The following is a 12,470-nucleotide window of genomic DNA, read 5'->3' on the forward strand; positions in this document are numbered from 1 at the left end:
GTTTTTCTAGTTATGTGAACATATTGGTTATCGTGCACGATGAGAACGAGAAAAAGAAGTATAGCAGAAATACAATCCCATAAACAACTGCGTGCTGGAAAATACACATCGCAACGAAACATCCTGAGTGTCGGTAACATACAAATTGAACAACTTCTTTAGTCTGATTTTTCTTTTTTCTTTTTCCTCATCAAGGACGCAGTTATGCAAGGAGTAAATCGCGCTGTCCCCACTGGTAACACATAGGCTTCTTTTCACAATAGCAACATGATGACACCTTTCTTCATATGTCCTATTACATTGTCTATATACTATACGGGTGCCTATGACGTGAAAAGTTCATCCAAAGGCAAAAAGCGTCGCATGGCGCTGTTACATCTCGTGATGCCTGACTATCAAATGCACGTTCAGCGTGAAACTCCCCCGACCCCATCAATCCCCCGACCCCAATCATCATCTATCGCCCCAATCATCATCATCAAATACAGTTGTTGTTGTTATTGTTGTTCATGCTATGCTACTTGTGCTACGATGAAATTTGTCCATGGTTTGCACGTATTTAAGCTATCTCAAAACGAACAAACACTTGAGTGGCCCACGTGGGCATACGTGTGGTCTGCTGCATAGAAATTGTGTATTAATAGTCAGTTGAGATTTAATTCCGATCCCTTTGTTAAACGGACCATGCAACCTATCAGTACATAAACCTTCGAAGAAGGAAACATCCTGTTAAATAACACCGAGCGAGTTAAAAATGAGTACGCCATAGAGTCCTTAAATATAGAAAAAGTTCCACATGAGGTTCGCCGTATCAGTATATGACGCACTTCGGGCCCTAAGACCGACGAGATACCTATGCGAAGTTCTGGAAAAATGGCAGTGGGCTCAGTGGAATGCGTCATGTGGGACATATCGTAATGTACTGAGACATCTCTGTATTCCGCAACGGCTTCTGTTGCTGTATCTTTCCTCGAAGCATCCACGACTATTGTACGTCAGTCGTCCTTGTCAATTCTTACGCCCGTGTCGTTCTTGCTGCTTACCAGCGGCCTAGCCAGAAAAATATTTCGGGAGGGGGTTGTATGGGGCTTTACATGGGGGAGTAGGTTTCCCCCTCGTTGCCTTCTCCCAAATGCACTACCAAAAATAAGATTTCGGGAGGGTTGAACCCCATGACACTGAAACCCCCTACCTGAGACACTGTGATAGATATTAGAGGTATTGTCCAATTAAAGGCATGATGAAGTCGGCATTTTCGTTGTGACGTTCACCGGATGACTATGCGTATCAGAATTTAAGCGTCCGGTGAAGGTGGTTATAATCGTTTCAGCGATGGGTCAAGCTGCTGTTTTTCCTTGGACACTGCCGCTGCCTCTTTCTGTACTTATCTCATCATTTCTTTTTGTACATTTCTTTTTGTTCCTCTAAGCCTGTAAACAGTGCGTATTGTAGTATGAGTGAGTAGTAACAATGTGGCCTCATCACATATTAAAAATGCTATTAAAGTAAATACCTAAATCCACGATGGCAAGTACGCAACCAGTACAACAGCCACCGATAACGAACGCTGAACAAGCGGGCCTTTACCTAACGAGTCCCATCGAGAGGAAGACCCCACCTGACGAACCAGACGCTCTGTAAATGTTACGAAACTTCTGTGAACACTTCCACTGGTCATGTAAAGGAATTACCGACCGCGGATTATTATCTCTGCGCGTTGCTGGGGATTGCTCTCTTAGATGTTAGTTGTGGTCTACTACTGCTCTAACTACCTTTTACCTTTTGCATGCCGTTTGTCATTCACCATTGTGTCACGAGTGCGAAGATTGATGCGAATATTATTCGCCTGCGTGCTAGAGTTTTGCAGCTTGGAAGCTTCAGTTTCAATAAGATGAGTGTCTTGGTGTACTCGGGAAACGTCGTAATACGCATCACCTGGAGTGATTTAAGAATGAACTAATTACACTTGAGAGGTAAACACCAAATCAATTACTATCCACTCCAAGTGGGTCTTCTTACTTTTTTGTTTTGTTTCAATTCTATATTCAGAGTTCTCTAGCCGCAAGACGCCAATTCATATCAACTTTACGAAGGTAACGACTCACTTAACGACTTTAAACCTCCCGGTTCACCATTTAAGGAGACGACGGTGATACACTACGGCACCAAATAATACCTTCAAAATATGTTCATGTCTTCGTTGTGTGCACTCTAATAACGTTGCTCCTTTTCCTGTGCAGAACTTCCCATCGGATACGTGATGTACTAAGAAGACGAAGTAATCTGTCCGAGTAGCCGGCACCTTCTTTCGTCCCCGTAGTGCACGTTCGCAACGTGGGGCGGCGAATGAGTTACCGAGTGCGCACGCTCCGGATCAGTGCTCTACTGTTGCGCCGCGGTCGGGGTCTAGGTGAAACGCGCGTGGTTCCCGACTCCGGGCCACAGTCTGGGCGCGCGCGCCGGGCCGCTGAGCCCATGTGTGCCAACACTGCTCGCTGCCGGAATGCCTCCCGACGCACAAGTTTGCAAGGGACCTGCTCTATCGCCAAGGCTTACCGTAAGTGCATTTATCGTATATCTTCGCAAACACGATATTCTTTACCCCCTCTGCCAGGACTTCGGCAGTTATAAAGTTATTGAAGTGTGTGTGGTGTACTAAGCGTAAACGCTGTGCGCAAAGTTGGAAGAAAAAAAAGTGCAAACGTTGGATTTTGTTGCTTTTGAGTACTGACTGGAACTCATTTCTGTGAGATTTTTTTTTTTTAATCTTGAAGGCTTACGCACTCAGAAACGTGTATCATGGGATGAGGTCTGTTGAAGAAAAATCTGAACCATAGTTTGCTCAAGTAGAAGCGTCAGAAATTAGCGTGTTTCATACTCATGCATATTAAGACTTAGGTTTCCAACTATGCAAGTCGCATGGATAAAGTTAGAGGAATCCTCATTAAGAAACGTCGAGAAGTAAAATACTTAGGCAAATCATAAAAATTATGCAGTTTTTATGTTCCTAGTTTGCATTAATGTTTGTGTGTTTCTCCTTAAAATTTGCGCTTCCATGACAAGACCACACGAGGCAAACTTGTTTTAGTATAAGATGGACGATCATAAAGAACTGTCTTAGAGCAACAGTTGTTGCACGCATTCTTGATATCTCCAATTTTCAAAAGGAGAAAATGGTATCACACGACCACACGTCATAGCGTAATCCACCCTCTGCATGGAGCATCCACCTCCAGAAACGCCGGATTATCCGTGACATATGTCAAAGAAAGGTGGAAATCTCCTCCTGAAAGTATACTGCTGATTTCAAACTTGGAATGCTCGTTGCATGGGTTCTGTACGGCGTTTGTGGAAGAAAATCTGACGTGCGTTATTCGCATTTATTTTTGTAGTATTTCGACGCCGTCGGGAAATGCAAATTTGTCGCATAATGCATTTGCGACAGCGTATGCGAAATTCTACGAGAGAGGGATTTCTGCATTTTTTTTTTAAATATTGCCACCAATATCCCTAGTGGGCAATGCAATGCGCGTCTGTTGGAGCTCCCACACTTTGAATCTGCGTACAATAATAAACTAGGAATGAGGCGGGCAGGCCTGCCTTTCAGCTCCGCTCCTGCAGTAATATAGCAATATTCTTTGCACTGCCGAACTAGAGGGAACTAGAGAGTATCAGACCACAGAGAACTTTTCATATCAGAAGCCTTGTTTACGCAACGAGTGCAATAAATTATATAACGATAACCTAAGGCGTAATTCATCGCAAAACTAGAGAAGTGCAGCATGCGAAGCAGGCCAATGCTAGTAGGGAACAAATTATGTGTTGGTGTGATGTTATCTAAGTGCGATTGTCTCCGGTACGGTTTGAAGATACTTACATTTGGACTGTCCCTTGTATATAATAATAGTGGGGAGTAGATAACAGTCCCCTCTGTTAGCAATGTGTCCAGTTCTTTACTTAGGGAATGTGGTGACGTCATCTATTTCACAAATGCGCTGCCTGATGAACCTCACACTTTACTGAGAGGTGTGTCTCTGAGGAAAGAATCGTCTTTTTACGCCTGGAGGGTGAGGACTCGCCAAAAAGGCGCGAATATCTGCACTTCATTTTCTTTTCATGAGTCCAGCGGAACTTTACAAGCTTACAAAGTCAAAGTAAGTTTGCAGTGTATTTCTTTATTTATCTAGTTAGATTATTTGTGATCATTTTTTGTTGTTGTTCAAAATAGAAGAACGCTCAAAAAGGATACTGAATTGCAAATTTGTGTGTCATTTTGTCCCACCTTACCCTAATATCCACAAATTTTCGATTATCAATGGGACCTTCTGGATGCTTTTCAACGGAGGAAGGTGAATAGGGAGTGCTTGGAAATACACAAGGGAGTTTTAGAGTATGGGAAGCCCACTACGAAAAGGGTACAATTTATGGAAGAAATCGAATTGAATATCAGCAACGTGATGTCAGCCGCTTTGAAGAAATAAAACGACTGATTTATCGTAGTTTCGCGCCGGTTAGTGTGAACATGCGATTTAATAACACTCTAATAATGACAACAACACGCTAACTCGATTTTCAAAAGAAAAAAAAAGAAGCGTTACCCCCGCCGCGATCAGGACCTGCTATTTCAGTATTCCTAGTCTAGTGAAAAATAATAGAAACAGTAAACACACTCGCCCGCCTTCTGTGACAGCAGGCATCAGTTTTGCGTAATATAATAGACGAAACTGCAAAAAAGCAGAATACCTGAATTGGGAAACGAAGAACAAAAAGCTGAGAAAAGGCAGAAGCATTTAACTGAAAGATGACGTTATTATTATACGCTTTTGCTTGGGACGTAAACCTGTAGGTCATGATCCCTGTGTTGGTCATCTGCTTGACGCCTGTGTAACGATCGTTTTGAGGTTGCATCCTCTTTCAAAATTCACATGCGCGGCTTGCAGAGGCATCAAGAAAACGTATGCGAGAATGGTCAGCACTCGATCTTGCAGCATGGCTTTCTCCAGTTTTCTTAATTTGTTGGGAACTTGGTCTAACCGGGAAAAGCTGCGGCGCCCGAAGGCTGTCCCGAGTAATGCTAATCTGTGCAAGATTTGCCACCTACCTCATTCTAAACAATCTCCTCTCTTTTGTATCGCTGGAAGCGTTAATAATAGCGTTCACGTATTACATGTAGTTCCAAACATGAAACGTGCTTCCGATGGGCAGTTACGCGTAACTTACGAATCTTTAACACTTTAGCGAAATCTCCATGTTTTGTTCGCCGGAGCTCACGTGCTGTGAGCTCCAGACACATTCTACGAGAGTACGGCAGTGATGGTCTGCAAAAACAAACGAACGAAAGAAAACATTATTCCCTCGAGGAAGCAGGAGAAGAATCTTTTTCGAACATTATAGGCTTACGGAACTATGCATGTAATAATATTTTGCGCAACCATATTTTGCAGCAATAAATGGGAAACATAAATTTGAAGTTATGCTCGCACTTTTCCTACTCCTTCTCCAGCACGCCTTCTAGCGTGTTGTGCTGGCATGCTATCCCGTGTGCAGCTTCATTTTCGATTCGTCCGTTCCTGTTGAGGCCATGCTGTAGGAGGCTTCACTTCCCGTTTTGCTTTTAGGCCTCAATCACGATAGAACGAACCACGTCAAGAATTAGTGTCTGCGAAACACAAGTATAAGCTAAAAGGGATTATGGTCAAAGACAAACTTCTTCTCTAACCCAAACAGACATCATTCTATTCATTTTCCTTTAGTCTGTTTTTCTTGGTCTCCTAATAATCGGATAGTGAAAGAGAAACGGAAAATTTCTAGTATCAAGCGGAAAATAAAAGGCAGTTAGGATTACGTTTCCGATACCCAGGAGAGATATTTGCACTGCGAATTAGGAGCTTGGCTGTGTACATGTCTTACTGTTTGTCATGGTCAGGGTAGGCTCAACAATTAAGGCAAAAGCTTTATCCTCGTAAAATAGAATTGTTAAGCTTTCTTGAGTTTCACAACGACCGCAGTTGAGATCACGCGGTTCACATCATCAGCTTGTATGTGTCGTTGTTGTTGCAGCAGCTCAGAACGCAGACGCGTTGAAGATGCAGCTCATGGCTGCAAGAAGTGTTGCTGTTGTCACTTGCATTCCTTGTGTTGTATGTAAGTAGGTCAAGGGTTTGCACATCCCCCTAGCTTCCTCCTTTTCTCGTTTGTGAAGGCTGTGCCCTCATTGGCTGGGCTTTAAGTAAGGAAGAAACAAGTTTGAGGTGGACCATGTGGGTTCCAGCATGGTCTCGGCTTCCTCTCCTGACCTCTGCTTGACCTCTCCTTCAATTCCCCCTTCTCATGCGCAGAGCCACAGTGTGGTGGTGTAACGCGCGGACTAATCACCTTGTTGAGAAAAAGCAGTTTTAATAATATTGGAGAAATCATACACGAAATTTTAGCGTTCGCAAAAAGTACAAGTACGTAATCACATATACGGATACAAGACGGCGTTGTGGCAGCACTGTTGCATGCACCTCACTCACAAGAAATTTCCATAATGTAAAGTAATCAATGAAGAATGCGCCATAAAGCACACGTGTGCTTCCTTTGGGACTCTTCCCGGAATGTAGCAGTTTCACCACATTACAGAGAAATTCGGCGAAATGTTTTCCCTAAACTTGCAGTTTTCTTCACAGCGCATCACGGTGCGAACCAGTACCGTCAGCATATTTGACACGTGAGATCGAATTTGTGCTCACGGAACATTCGACCCTAGCAGTAATACGTTTAACGTTACTCTTTGATGGAGCAAAGATATTGCCGACGTTAAATACTAAAGATGTCATTGATGCGAAAGATCCCCTATTGGATTAGTCGCGTCAGACCTCTTTCACGTGAATGTTCTAAGCAATTAGGCTCAGGATACACTCAAAAGGATGTCAAGTGCGACAACGTAGTCGAATATGACTGCACGAATTTCCATTATCTGTAGATTGCGTCAGCACAGTCGAATCATATTTCGTGATTACCACAAAAATAAAAGGAAAAACGAAATAGATGAATTATTCCTTTCTAATACTTACATTTTTTGTATTGCTTCTCCATTTGGCCTGCTCTGCTTCATGAGGCGTGTTTACACATTAGGTGTGAATTTATGGATAATATTTATTTGGAACATATTCTACGGGGTTAGACTATAGGAAACGTTACTCATTTCGATCGAATCATAAAAATAGAAGACGGGGGGTTTAGCCCGACCCAAACTTTGCAAACGGATAGCCATATGTCTGAAGTTCGAAATTCCTGCAAGTGTTATGGTCATGTAGAGAAAAAAATTAGAAATCAAGGAAAACCTCACCCCATGTATTTTGAATGGCCTCTGCGCACAAACACCACGATTTTTTGTGTGTCTGGCTTCACGTTCACATCACCACACACAGGTGGCACTGCCTACAACAATGCAATATGCTGGCGTTATGCACTAATCATCTTTTGTATGTTGGAGCACCATTGTGGTGATATGAAAATAAAGCGCACACTCTAAGAAAAAAAGGAGTACTTTTACTCCTTTTGGGGACTAAATGCATTGCCACAAAAAATAGTCCCTTTCGGGAGTAAATGCACGGGAGTAAATGAATGTCACAGAATGAAGACTGCATTTCACGCGCTGTTGTATGAGTCCCAAGTACATCATTCGTGTGCATGCATGAAAATTCTTTGAAGCAAACCATCAGCCGTGATATATCGAGTGATATAAAATCTTGCGCCATACATGGAGCATAATTTGCGAAGAAAGATGCGCTAATTGTTTCTTACTCTGTGACTGGAAAATTGCTAATTTGGCTGAGTTATATAGCCTGATGCCCTTCAAATTGACCAAGGGCACATATTTACGTAGACTATTGCATTCAGGAGACCATTCGCGAAGTTCAGTGACAATTTGCAGTCCTGGGTAGTAAATGTCGGGACTAAATGTCGGGTTAGGGGACTAAAACGGGGAGTAATTGCAGACTAGGGGAGTAGAAGCTGCAATTACTCCCCGTTTTACTCCTTTTTTTCTTAGAGTGCACATATAGGAAAGAATGACGGCGTTTGAGCGATACGGGTATAGAAATGCATTTTGATATCACCACAATGGTTGCTCCAACATACAGAAGATGATTAATGCATAACGCCAGCATGTTGCATTCTTGTAGGCAGTGCCCCCTGTGTGTGGTGATGTGAACGTGAGGCAGACACAAGAAAAAAATCGTGGTGTTTGTGCGCAGAGGCCATTCGAAATACATGGGGTGAGATATTGCTTGATTTAAATTTTTCTTTGTCTACAGGGCCATAACGCTTGCAAAAGTTTCCAACGAAACTTAAGACAAATGGCTATCAATCTGCAAAAGTTTGGGGCGGGATAAACGCGGTCTTCTATTTTTACGATGCGATCGAAATGTGTAATAATTGCTTGATTAACCCCGTAGAACATACACATACATTATACATTATATTATACATATATTATACATTATAATAGACACAATCTCAATGTCAATAATGCACGCACGAGTCAGGTTGTAGGAGCGCTGATTTGCGACAGTTACAGAAGAAGCCATAACACGCCGGTGCTGTTGCACTCTTAGAGATGTTTCTTCAGACTTTCTTTGAACTATACTTGAACTCTATTTGAACGAATAACGATATCATATCACATCACCCTTTGGTAATAATATATGCTGCCGCACTCACATGGCACGCGCTTTCCGCGTGTGTTTTTCGCCTATTTAGCTCTGCTTAAACAACAACAACAATAAATGAAGAAGTGACGATTACATGGGATGTTTCCCCGTGGTAGCCACAGGACCCTACCCCACTTCACAGTGGTTAATATGAGAGGATGAATTATGGTGAGATTGAAGCGACGACAGGTCGGAGTTCTGTTTAGAGCTCTTCGAGGAGTCCAGTGGCTTGCATGAAAGCTAAAAGGGAGTGAAGAGCCCGGCACTGATGCGCAGGGGAGCTCCATGGGCCAAGTACCTTGGACAGGCTGAATGGTGGAAGGCTATGGTCGAGGAGTTCAAGTTGGCGTCGAAGTACCCGGCGTTCACACGTGTACCGCTCACAGTCCTCGATGATATGGGGGTGGGGCGAGCTAGGCACAGCGCCGTGTTACTGTAACCCAGCTTAACACGGTACACAGGGGTGAAGGCGACGTTGAGTCGCAGACGCCGCAGGAGTGTCGTAAAGCTGCGAGGGAAGCCACCTGGCATCCTAAATGATAATGACGGGTCCACGGCATGGAGGAGCGATCATTGAGTGATGTCGTGCAGCCATTGCTGGCGGGCCAAGGGTGACACCAACGCAGACAAGTAGGAGCGCCTATCTCCGTTGGAGAGGATAATGGGCACAGCTCTGGAGATACGGTGGGCCGCAGCAGCCGCCAAATCTGCCTCTTCGTTGCCCTGAATGCCGGTGTGGCCGGGGACCCACTGTAGGGTCACCCGTTGTCCCTGTTCGCCGAGAACCTTGAGCGCCGTCAGGATACTAACAACCACCGGGGCCGACGAGCCGCGGATGCCCATGGTTCCTACACACTGCAGGCCTGATTTTGAGTCAGTGTATATCACCCAGGAGGAGGGTATTTGGAGACAGACTTTAGAGATAGCAAGATGGCATACAGCTCCGCAGAGACTACACCATCGGACTTCGATCGTTATTGTTCAACAGGTGCCGCTTGCGTCGATTTCCGTCGTATGAATGTGTGTATGAGTGAGCAAAAATGTAAGAGTGAAAGGAGGGTGAGCGAGAGTGAGTGGCTGGTTTGTCGTCCCTTCAGATGACGCACCCCGAAAGTCGCTGGAGAGGCGTGTTAGCTTAGCTCAATTGGTAGAGCCCTGGACCGGCAATCCAGAAGATGTGGGTTCGATCCCTACAGCTGGCTAACCTTTTCAGTGACTTTCATCTTTCATCGTTACTTTATTCCCCCCATTCCATCCAGCAATGGGGTAGAGTATCGCCTGTGGCGATGAAACTCCCCACTCTCCAAGGTCGAAAATAAAGTTGTTGTTGTAGCTCCGCAGAGGTCGACGAAGTGCGATGTGACAGGCGGAACCCAAGCTCAGCTTAAAGTAAATTCATCATCTGCCTACTAACGCATATGATGGCTTGACGTGCAGATGTAAAAAGTCTGCATGAAATTATCTCATGCCTCTGGCCTTCACATGTGTTCCGTCTTATTGTTCTGTCCAAAATAAGGGCTGCTGAAGATGGATGGATGGATCGCAGGGTAGAAGCAACATTTTCTTTGACTTCAAACGTGTTCTTAAAGAGAGAGGCAACTCCCTCGTCCTTTCGCAACGAAATACATGAGATACCAGGAGATGAGAGGCCATTTGGACGCATCAATTACTCCATCTGCTTTCTTTAGTTACGTCATATGGACTGCATTTAGAAATACTGTCCTTAGCCCTCCAAAACTTTTCAATAATGATCAGAAAAAAGACATCCATGCTTGTACGATTGCTCGGGACAGGTCCTTAATCCTATAAGAGCGTGGGAAGTGCTCGAAATCCGAACGTTGTAGATGCAATTTTTTTTTATATCAGTACACTTTCATATTTCGAGTTGGTAATAGTATACTCACGTGAATAACTTGTGCACCCTTTTGCACCAGCATCTCACCGACTCTTCAATGTTGCATCTCTCATATGCAGGATTTCAGGTAGAACGCAAAAACAATCATAAGTTTACGGAAAGAGCGAGAAGAGCATATGCATGAAAAAAACCTAAAGGATTTTTTTCGCAAATAAAGAGCCATATTCACATTTTCTGTATGATTCTCCGTGCGAAGATATTGGTAACCGGTTGCTTACCGACCTGCCTGGTTGTCGTTGTAACTCGTTAAAGGGAGACTTCGGAACGGTCGGTGAAGAAATTGCTGCACATCGTAGTTGGTGCATAACATCCACTCTATACCTGCCATCAACTTTGTTTCTTCCTCGTTTGACGAATTATGCCTCAAATATGAAAGCATTCAAACCGAAACAGAAACGCGGAGAGGAGGTCGCAGAAATGTTTCCCTCCCAAGGCCACCGCGTTGACGTCAGCCTGCATGGATCTGGCAAGTAGTATACCACGCCGGTCGCAGCCGCTGTGTTACACTCCCGAAACAAAACAATGGACGGAGATTCGGCATCAGAATACCCAGACACTGATGGAAAGAAACTGCTTACCTGAGAGTCAGGAAACAGCGCAGGAATGGTGTGACTAATGAACGGTGGCATTGGCCGACCAGAGAAAGAAAGAAAGAAGTACCTCCATCGACGCTCATTTGTCGAAGCCAGACTTTTTCAAATTTCAAAAGTCGTTTTTAAGTTTCCCCCTTCGTTCTCGAGTGCGATATTTCACAACTGTGTTCTGTTCGTGTACTTTATTGTGGGAATACCACATGCTTGAAATCCATTTGGTTGCACAACATGAGATGGTTGGTTTCATTTGGTGAGAGAAAACAAAATAAAACGGATAGTGTGGCATTCATGAACAGAGCCCAGTTCCAGTTATTGGAATTAGAAGAGGAAAGAGGGCGACGGTCTCATACATGTTTTCTACGTACCATCGTAATTTTAATGTAATGAATAAAGCTATCCTTTCTATCGGTGTATTAGATATTTCTAGTTATCTCAGCCTGTTGCAAAAATAATTTTAGTAAAGGTATAGCCGTTTCCGTCCGTTATGCATTCAAATGCTCCTGCAGGTTATGTTGACGTCATTAATGTACCTTATGTACGTTAAAATGCTGTAGGCAATTTATTACGCTATTAAGCGATATGAAGGTCTTGATTTTCGCGTTAGAGTCGCTTTTGGGATTGCACCAACCTAAAGCTGCAGAACAGCGCACAATGTGGTACAGTAGCATAAATGCTATCCTAATGACAACCTGTTTACTTTCGTCATCGACGAATGCGAAGAGTGTTGCAGTGTTCAAGAGGCAACTTTGCAGTTTATTTGTCTGGCACAAGCAATAGAGCTGGCCCTTCACAAATGAACAGAGCTGGAGCATTGTACGCAGTTCGAAACCTGTCTAATTGCAAGGTGTATTTTTCATGTCAAAGAAAGCGTTTTACCGAGTAGCCTTCGTGTCTGCTGTTCCGAAAATAAGCGTTTATGCGGCTCTCTGCGTTCGATGACCGAAATGGTGAGCAAAATAAAAGGAGCGACTTGAGTATAGACATATCGACCTGTCAGATGCAGCCCAAACGGCCCTTATATGACGTATTGTTTAACGTTTACGCTTTCTATTGCTTTCTGTTCATGCGTGTCGTACTCTCTCCGTTTCCCGTCAGCCAAATGATCGAGTACCCCCCCCCCGAATAAAAGAGAGAAGGGAGCTGGCAAATACTATTGCGCTCTTGGTTTCACGTAGCGAAACACTATTATTGTGTAACGGAGAGAGAGTGACCTCTACGGCATGGAACGGTTGTTAGTACGCACGATATTGTTAGTGCAGATTCCCA

General features: G+C 43.9%; 1 protein-coding gene across 1 annotated transcript in view; it reads left to right on the forward strand.

Moving 5' to 3' along the window:
* Positions 1–12,470, forward strand: part of LOC135386138 (muscarinic acetylcholine receptor M2-like) — a 364,606-nt gene that overhangs the window by 119,854 nt on the left and 232,282 nt on the right. The window contains exon 3 of the mRNA XM_064615899.1: positions 2,241–2,557. The gene's annotated coding sequence lies outside the window, so the exon portion shown is untranslated. The remainder of the gene's footprint in view (positions 1–2,240; positions 2,558–12,470) is intronic.

The sequence above is a fragment of the Ornithodoros turicata genome, chromosome 2, assembly GCF_037126465.1.
Source record: "Ornithodoros turicata isolate Travis chromosome 2, ASM3712646v1, whole genome shotgun sequence".
NCBI lineage: Eukaryota > Metazoa > Arthropoda > Arachnida > Ixodida > Argasidae > Ornithodoros > Ornithodoros turicata.